At 55.1% G+C, this 9,096-nt stretch overlaps 1 long non-coding RNA gene across 5 annotated transcripts; it reads left to right on the top strand.

Annotated features, from left to right (window-relative positions):
* Window positions 1-1,406: 1,406 nt before the first annotated feature.
* Window positions 1,407-8,507, top strand: LOC109439943 (leukocyte-associated immunoglobulin-like receptor 2). 5 transcript variants are annotated; one of them, XR_012490527.1, is made up of 7 exons: window positions 1,407-1,598; window positions 2,048-2,083; window positions 2,539-2,625; window positions 3,372-3,695; window positions 4,216-4,949; window positions 5,106-5,156; window positions 5,299-5,375. It is a non-coding gene; the product is annotated as a leukocyte-associated immunoglobulin-like receptor 2 (long non-coding RNA). The 5 variants fall into 5 exon arrangements; XR_012490524.1 differs by lacking the exon at window positions 4,216-4,949 and having other exon boundaries at window positions 5,299-8,507; XR_012490528.1 differs by lacking the exon at window positions 4,216-4,949 and having other exon boundaries at window positions 1,995-2,083; window positions 5,299-8,507.
* Window positions 8,508-9,096: the final 589 nt, after the last annotated feature.

Here is a 9,096-nt window from a genome sequence, read left to right as displayed (position 1 = left end):
GCTCCTTCTTTGGGTGTAGCCGAAGCCTTTTGTGTCTCCCATGTTCATTGCCTGTGTGTTTGTCTCAGTGAGTCCAGAAAGGGATGAGAGGAGAGGATTATCGTGTAAAATCCTGTCCTGTTGACATGGCCTTCCACAACCCAGAGCTGAGGGTGGGAGCCTGTGGAAAGCCAAGAACATCCACTGTCCAAGCCCAGGCCAGGCTGCCAAGGGTTACAGCTAAGATGACAGGATCCAGATGAAGGGGCATCACCGGTCATGAAGGCTTCCTTCCAGGGTTCCACCAAGACCAAAGGATCCAGATGCAAGTAGGTGAGTCCAACCCTGCCCTAGGTTGCGTTCTGGGCTGAACACCAAGGTCTTCTAGCAGGAGGAGTGGAGACAGAGGCGTGGGCTAACACAGACAGCTTAGGGAGGGCTTTGCAGTTAAACTGGAAACACCCAAAGCAGAGATCCCTGGGCATTCTAGGCCCAGTCAGATTCTGTCCTGTAGACCACACTGCAGACACTCCCGTTTGGCTGAGCCAAGCTGGGGATGCTCAGAAACAGGGGACTTTGAGATCTCATCAGTTACTCCATGTAATGAGGGCAAGACCCAGGGCTGTAACATGCAGATGGGGCCAGGGTCCAGCTCAAGAACCCAGTCTACCCACGAGAGTCAAGGGCAGGCCCATCACATACCAGAAGGAGGACTGGTCAACATGGAGTGACCATGCCAGAGTATCTCTGCAATATTTCAACTATTCTGATGCCAAATCACCTTTTTTTAAAATTGAGATATGATTGACATAGAACATTGTGTAAGTTTAAGGTGTACAACGTATTGACTTGATGCATTTATATTGCAATGTTATTGTCATTGTAGCTCTGTAATGCACAAACGCCATCACCCTCCCTGGTCTGGACTTTTATCCCAGCACCCAGCTGGGTGCCCCATTGGCCCCAAACCTGGGGCCAGGTCCCAAGGTCTCTCTCCAGACTGATCAATGCCCTTAGGATTCTGCACATGCTGATGGGCCACCCTATTCCTCTGCTTCTAATGCCACTGGGAGAAGGTGGGGAAAGAACCCGTGTTAGTAGGATATTTTTAGTGCACTCAGTACCTTGCTGGGAATTTAACATGTAACATAACATTAAATCTTGGAGGGAGCATTTAGACTTCCATTTTAATATGAGGACAGGTTGGCATAAAGTAGCATCGCCATGCCCAAGAGCAGATGGTTAGTTTGCAGGGTTGGGACTGATGGTAAAGTCACTTTGTGGCACAAACCCACGCTCTTCCTTGCCCAGTAGATGGCAATGAGGTCCACACCCAGGGGGTTCATTAGAGATGAGATCGGCCTCACTTGAGCATGGAGGAAAGAAATGGTAGCCAAGGTCCTCCTCTGTCTCATCAGCAGGAAGAGTAGACAGGATGGGAGAGTGTGCTTCCCCTTTGGGTGAGGTAGTTGACGTAGAAACCCCAAGACAGCCCCTGGCCAACACATCCTGTCCTCTTCTGTCAGCTGCAGGCTCCGTCCTTGCACCCACTGGCTCCAGGACGGCACAGGCAGCAGGGGTGGCCATGGCCCCTCACCCCACCACCATCCTGGGCCTGGGTGAGTCTGGAATGGAGGGGCCGCTTTCCAGGGACAGAGGGGGTGGGACTTGGGGAAGGGTCTGTGTCCTTGTTCAGTTCTCAGTCCAGTCCAGGAGACTCTGGGACCCTAGGGGAGCAAAGTGGTCCCCTCCGTGGGTCTGCCCCCTCAGCTGTGTCCCAGACCTAAGTCTGACCATGGAAGGTTCAGCCCTAGATGCTGGTTTCTGGGTGTGGGGACTTTTTCAGACTGGAAGAAGGACTGGGGAGGAGGACCTGCTTGGAAGAGGAGACTGGGGGTTTATCTTGAGACTTTCAGGGCAAGGAGAAAGACTGTGCTTAGATACGATGTTGAGGAGGGTGGTTTGGAAGCTACGGGGGCTCACATCCGGCTCCATCAAATGCCCCTTGTCTGCAGCCCTGTGAGGAAACCAGGGGCTGGGCGTTTTCCTCATTGAGCTTCTCTTCCAGCGCTCTGCCTGGGCCAGATGATTCACATGCAAAATGGTGAGTCTACATTTAAAAATTTCATTTTTCATACATAATTTTTTATTTTCAGGCAAAATATTATGTTCTCTAGAGTCCTCTCACGATTTATCTTCAGATAAAATGAGACCCACAGATCTCTTTGTCTGCATCTGTGTGTCCCCACACGGCCTGACTCACTTATCTTCAGAAACCTTGGCTTTCTTTCACTTTCACAAACACCATTTTCCCCACTAGACTCCAGGCTTCCTCCCAGGGTGACATCTCCCTGTTGAGTGCCCGGCGCCCCCTATCGCTCAGCTTGGGTAATTCACGTTTGGCCCTGGGGTGTCAGCTCAGTGCCTCTTCCCTCTGACTCCCAGAGGATGGGAGCTCTGCCTCCACCAGCCTTGATATTCCCACACTCACCCGCGGGCACGTATCACAGTGCGTAGCTGTGGATTTGCACAATTCTTTAATCAGCTTCTGTGTTTCAGCCCACGAAGGCAGGGACCCTGTGTGTGTTTCTCGTGCTTGTGGACCCAATGGCACATGGAGGGCATCCATGACTGGGGAGATAGGAAGTAAGACATGGAGGAAACATAGAATGAATGAATGAATGAATGAATGAATGAATGAATGAATGAATGAATGAACGAACTTTTGCCAGCTCCTGCCTGTCTCTATCCCGGACTGCATAACGTTGATGCCATCTTCCTGTTTCAGGGCTACAAAGCCTCTCTTCCTCCCCACCCCCTACCCCAGCCTAGTTGCGACACATGGGCTTTTCAAAAGCCTTATTACAAGGAAATGGAAATAAGGCTGAGAAGAAGGTAGACAATACAGAGGGAACAGAGGTGGGAGCTGCACAGAGGACCTGCCCTGGAGACAGGAGGCCCAGATCGTTCCTACTGACTCAGACTCCTGCTTCCTTTGTCGCCCCAATGACCTGGTCGTCCTCATCTTGTGCCTTCCTCCCAGCCCTCTTTGTCTCCCTAGAAAGAGGCCGTGCGCAGGGAGATATAACCAGGCCCCCAGGCTGCTCTGACACCTACCGCTGCACCCTAGAAAAGTCCAAGATGTGACCAAGACTAGGGGTCCTTTTGTCCTGTAGGGAAATAACTCTCCAGTGATGAGAATTCACACCCACCTGTAATGGGCTTGGGGGCTTTTGGGGGGAGGATAATGGAAATGTTCCAAAATTGGAGTGTGATGGATGCACAACTCTGTACAGTTGCTAAAACACATTGAACACACTTAAAATGGGTGAATTGTGAGGTGTGGCGGTTTCCTCAGAACGCACCTGAGGTCCTGCTCTGCTTCCTCCCAGGGCACCTGCCCCCACCCTCCCTCAGAGCCGAGCCAGGCCCTGAGGTCCCCCGGGGGCGGCCTGTGACCATCCTGTGCCGGGGCCCTGCTGGGGCTCACACATTCCGCCTGGAGCAGAAGGAGAACAGATCTGCATACATGGATCAGAAAATCACGTCTCAACATGGATCCCCGGGAACGGAGGCCCGATTCTTCATCCATGCAGTGAGTGACGTCACTGCTGGGCCTTATCGCTGTGTCTATAGGAAAGGGTCCGATTGGTCTGAACACAGTGAGGCACTGAAACTGGTGCTGACAGATGAGGAAGTCCCCACTCTGCCCTCAGGTATGTGCCAGGTCCCTGGACACTGTCCCCAGCTGTGTCCTCTATCCACGGGCTCCCTGCCCTCCTGGGGACCCCCAGTCCTCTGGGTCCCCTGCCCGTCTGCACACGTGTCCCTCAGCCTTCACACCATGCTCAGGGCCCTGGAGTTCTGGCCCCATCTGGACACCACGATGGCCTGGACACTCAGCCCAGCATCGGGTGGGCAGGGAGCTGGCCCTGCTAGGCTGGGTGTGGAGTGGACTTCCAGAGATCAGGTGGGGACAGACCCCCTTCAAGGGAGCATGTGTCCTTTTGCTCAGGATGGTGTTAAACCCTCCTTTCCACTTGGTGGGAGGCCTAGGCCACATGTCCCCTGCAGTGTGGTCCACCCTTAATTGGGCAAGTCACATGAGATGTCTCCTGGAGTCAGGGTTCAGTGAGGAGGGTGACACCACTCATGGAGAGATGGTGGGAGGGGGAACTTCTTCCTTTAACGCTGAGTATCTTCTCTCCCTTTTTTACTCATCCTGCTGTAACTCAGGCATACCTTGGGTCAGTGCACAGTGTCCATCGTGGCCCTCATCGTCCAGGCCTGGGGGGTTTCTGCGTAGTTTATCCTGACCCTGTGACTGACCTGGGGCACTGTGGGTACAGTATCCTGCTAGGTGGGGTCAGCCTCCGGGACCCTCTGACCCTGTGGCCTGGTGAGGTGGCTGCCACCCGTCCTGTTTGCCCATGGACCAGGGACCAGCTGCTTGGTGCTAATTTAACAGGTGGCGTGGGGTGTTCTGAGGGGTGTCCAGACCCTCAGCCAAGTGGAAGCAGAGAGAGTGCCATCCCTGTGCTCCCACGTCTCCCTGTCTGCTATTCTGGGAGTCCAGACGGCGTCATGTATACTGAGTGGTGGAGAGAAAGAGGCCAGGTGTGGATGCTGCAGGAGGTGAGGGGCCAGAAACAGCTGAAATGACCAGGGAGCTCAGGCTCAGCCATTCTCCTGCCCCCTTCACAGGGTCCCTTCAACTCCCCACACTGAGCCCCCTCCTGGGCTGGGGAGTAGAGACCTCTCAGTCTAAGTGTCCACACCTAGGGACTCAGCTGTGGAGTGGGCAGTGTGGTGGCAGTGGGGCAGGGGTCCTGTTTCTCCCTGTGGTTGAGTGGACACTCAGCGGACAATGAAATCTTGCATCCTCCTACAGCAGAAGGCCTGTTCACTCCTGGGGGATCTCAGAGCCAGGAGCGGGGAGACTCACCCTGGATCAAACTTGACTATTTATGGTACCTGGGGTTGTGGACTCAGGGTTCTCGGGTAGGGGAGGAGTGTAGGGATTTAGGAGAGACAGGGACCTGGATGGGGCTCAGAGGGAGGTCAGCCTGAGAACGGGGTGAAGACAAGGCTGAATGAGACATCCATCCACTCTTTCTGACTCCTAGGAGGCCCCGGTGAAGTCACTCCCCTGCCCACAGAAGTGGGCTCCCAGACAGGTAGGTCACCTGGGAGTGCGTCCAGGGGGAGCGCTGGGCAGGACAGGCTCTGTGCCCAAAGGACAAGGAGCTCCTTTCTCATAAGACCAGAGCTGGGCTGGGGTCTGTCCACCTGGTAGTGACTCCTGTCCTCTGCTTCCAGCCCCTGCCTCCCGGAAGTACATGGCGGGGAACTGTATCCGCCTCGGCCTGGCCGGTGTGGTCTTGCTGATCCTGGTGGCGATTCTGGCAGAAGCTGGGCTCAGCCAGCGCACGTCCCCACACAGAACTCAGGAGGGCGCCCGCCAGAGAGATTAGACCCCAGCGTCCCAGGAGGGACCTCCCCAGGGCTCCAAGACTCACACCTGTCACCTGCCTTACCCAGGGGCTCAAACTGCACCTGCCCTGGGCCTCCCTGCACCCACTTCTTCCCTTCCTGGAATGGTCTCTGCCTTCCTTCATCTGTGGTCTCCTCGGTTTCCAGTGTCTTCGATCAAAACTCCAGGGAAGGTAACACAAACAAAAGCCACAGTGAGATATCACCTCACACTCATCAGGATGAATGTGGCAAGGAATTGGAGGAATAGGAACCCGTGTGCCCTGCTGGTGGGACTGCACGATGGTGAAGCCACCGGAAGGTGATGTGGCAGCTCCTGGAAACCTGAGCCCAGAATCAACACACAACTCAGCGAAGGAATGGTCCACACTTGAAGAAATGCCAACAAAACCTGACGTCTGTGCTCTCACGCCCACAGCAGCAGTAGTCACGATAGGCAGTGTCATCGCCAGGCTCTTCAACGTGGGGACGGAGCAGATGCTCAGTGTCAGAGTGATGCCACCTGGGAAGGGTGGCCCGGCAGGGGTGGCTTTGAGGACAAGGAAGGGGCCACATGTCCCGGAATGCGGGGCCTCTAGACACTGGAAAGACAAGGATGGACTCTGCCCTGGAGTCCACAGGAAGGAGCACAGCCCTGCAGACACCTGGATTTCAGCCCAGTAGGCCCGGTTCGGACTCTGACCTCCAGAACCGTAAGAGAATAAAGCGTGTTGTGAGCCATCACACTTGTGCTAACCTGTCACAGCAGAGCAGGGGGCTCATACGCCTGGCATCCGACACTCTTTGGTCTCAGGAGGCCCTGCAGGGAAAATAGACTTGGTCAGGCTCCCTCCCAGCCAGTTGCTGGCCTGACCTGGCCACCTGCCAGTCCGATGAGATGGAAAGCCATGCAGGCCCCGTCCATCTTGCAGACATACTGTAAGTATCCTCGTGTAAGCACCCTGGCTGTGAGCCACCTTTGTCTCTGGATGGTATAAAGGGGGCTGGCTGTTTCATGAGGGGGCTGCTGAGACAGGACGGGGCTGCTGGCTGCATCCTGTGATGGGGCTGATTGTGCCCAATAAGCCTGAGTAAAGTATGTCTGCTTTGCCTTCGGTTCCACGCATCTTCTTCTAGCTCCCAGAGCCGTGGACCCCTCACCCACTTGGACACCTGGCACAGCGGGCAGGGTCCTGGCCGGATATGAGAGCTGTCCGTCCCGGGACAAGAGAACATATGGTCCCCACAGAGTGTGCGGTATCCAATGGCCGCTGTTCTCAGGAGCCGGGCCCCCGTGGAGGGGTGGGAAGATATGGATGGTTCTCCAGTCAGCATAGAAAAGGCCTGAGAGGTTTTTACTGAGCTGTTCCTAGAACAGGCGAAAGTCACTGCCGGCCATGTGGCGGGACGTCCCTCACTGCACTGCGTAGCACCGAAGAGGAAGTGCTCGCTGAAGCAGCCTGAATGGGGACCTGCAGTCTCAAGAGGAAGTGCTGGAGGCCTGAGTCCGTCAGCTCGAGGGGGACCTCCATGGTGGGGGTTCTGAAACAGACGCTCCCCCGGAGTTCCCGACGGAAGACGTTGGGGAGTCTGAAGACATCCCACACCCCTGTGTTTGGCAGCAAAATGTAAAATATGAACAAACTTTGGGGCCCAGGGGCGTTGCTGCCGGCCTCCCAGCAGTGACTGAGTTCACAACTTACACTCCCTATACACCCACGTTGTTGTGAGACTTGGGGAAGCAGTGCCGGCAACACCCTGCAGAGCCACTGCCGCCTTGGTTGCTGTGCTTGTGGGACAAGGGAGCAGACAGCATTCTCTGCTCCCCAGGCGAAATGGAAAAGCTAACCTCTGTGATGGTACCTCCGTCCCTATGGCAGCGACCTGTGTTCCTCCAGGAATTCATGAGACCGCTGGAGGCCAGCTCCTTCCAGTTTGACTAGGGGGTGGCCAAGGTACCCAGTCAAAGGGGACGAGCAGGGACCGGAGGCCCCACGTGGAACTGTCCATACATTGGTCCCCTTCTAATGTGTAGAGGGTTTTGGCCCCGGTTGACACCGGCGCAGACTGCAGTCTTGTTTATGGGAACCCAGAACTGTTCCCCAGACCAGCAATCTGCATTGACGGCTATGGGGGAAAGACTGTGATGGTAAAAGATGTTTCCTTACCACCGGGTATAGGAAGGCTTCCCTCCGGACCCACACGGTATATGTCTCCCCCGTCCCGGAACATATTCTAGGGGTGGAGGTGCTGCGGGGCCTCAGCTTGCAGACCTGTCAGAGAGTTCCGCCTCTGGATCCGGGTGGTGAAAGCAGTGACATGTGGGCATGCTCATAATCCCACTCAAGTGTTGCCACAGCCCCGGCGAGTGGTTACGGTGAGACAGTACCGCCTGCTGGAGGAAGAGGAGGAGGTTGGCGGCACAATATTAGAGCTGGAGAAGGCACATATTGTGAGACCCATGTGCAGTCCCTTTATCTCCCCGGTATGGGCAGTGAAGAAACCTCACGGGACCTGGCGAATGACTGTGGACCATAGGGAACTGAACAAGGTGGGGCCACCTTTGCACGCGGCAGTGCCTCCATTTATGATTTGATGGACTGCTTGACGGTATGCCTGGGAATGTACCACTATCTGTAGTGGATCTGGCGAATGCCTTCTTCTCTTGACATTGCTTGCGCCTGAGAGTCAGGAGCAGGTTGCCTTTACTGGGGACAGGCATCAATGGCCCTTTGGCATCCTCCCACAGGGACACGTGCACAGCCCCACTATTTGCCGTGGACTCATGGCCCAGGACTTGGCACAGTGGGATCACCCGTCCTCTGAGATCTTGTTTCACTATGTTGATGACATGTTACTAACATCTGATTCTTTCAGGTTTAGAGCAAGCAGCTCCCTCTCTCCTCTGCCACCTGAAGTCATGTGGCTGAGTGGTGAATGAGGAAAAGTTCCAGGGCCCTGGCTTATCTGCCAAGGTTTGGGTGCTGTGTGGTCAGGTAAGACAAAGGTCATGCCAGAAGCTGTTATTGATAAAATACAGGCATTTCCCCGACTGACCAAGGTCTCCCAACTACAAAGCGTATTTGGGTCTGCTGGGGTATTGGTGGGTGTTTATACCCCGTTAAGCACAGATGGCAAGAGACTTATATTCCATGGTGAATAAGAGGGCCCCATGGGATTGGACAGAAGCTATAGAACAAGCATTTGTTGCCACAAAATGGGCAGTGCAGCAGGCACAGGCTCTGTAAGTGGTAGACCCAGGTCGCCCATTTGAACTTGATGTTCACGTAACCCAGGAGGGGTACAGTTGGGGCCTCTGGCAATGGCAGGAGCGTCTCTGATCACCAGTGGGGTTCTGCTCCCAATTGTGGAAAGGAGCAGAAGTCTACTACTCCCTGATAAACAGTTGGCCGCTGTATACGCAGCTTTGGTGGCCACAGAAGCCATCACAGGAACGGCGCAGGTGTTGGTTCGTACAACCTATCCCGTTCAAGGTTAGGTCCGTACATGGACCCAGGGCCTCAAAACGGGTGGCACAGACCATCACCCTCACCAAGTGGGGAGCCTACTTGGAACAATATAGCACCCTCAGTTCAAGTCCCCTGAGCACAGAGCTACAACAGGTCCTGGGGCCGGTGGAGCTTG

This window comes from Rhinolophus sinicus, linkage group LG11, assembly GCF_036562045.2.
Source record: "Rhinolophus sinicus isolate RSC01 linkage group LG11, ASM3656204v1, whole genome shotgun sequence".
Lineage (NCBI taxonomy): Eukaryota > Metazoa > Chordata > Mammalia > Chiroptera > Rhinolophidae > Rhinolophus > Rhinolophus sinicus.
Note: the sequence above shows the minus strand (reverse complement) of the source record. Positions and strands in the feature narration are given on the sequence as shown.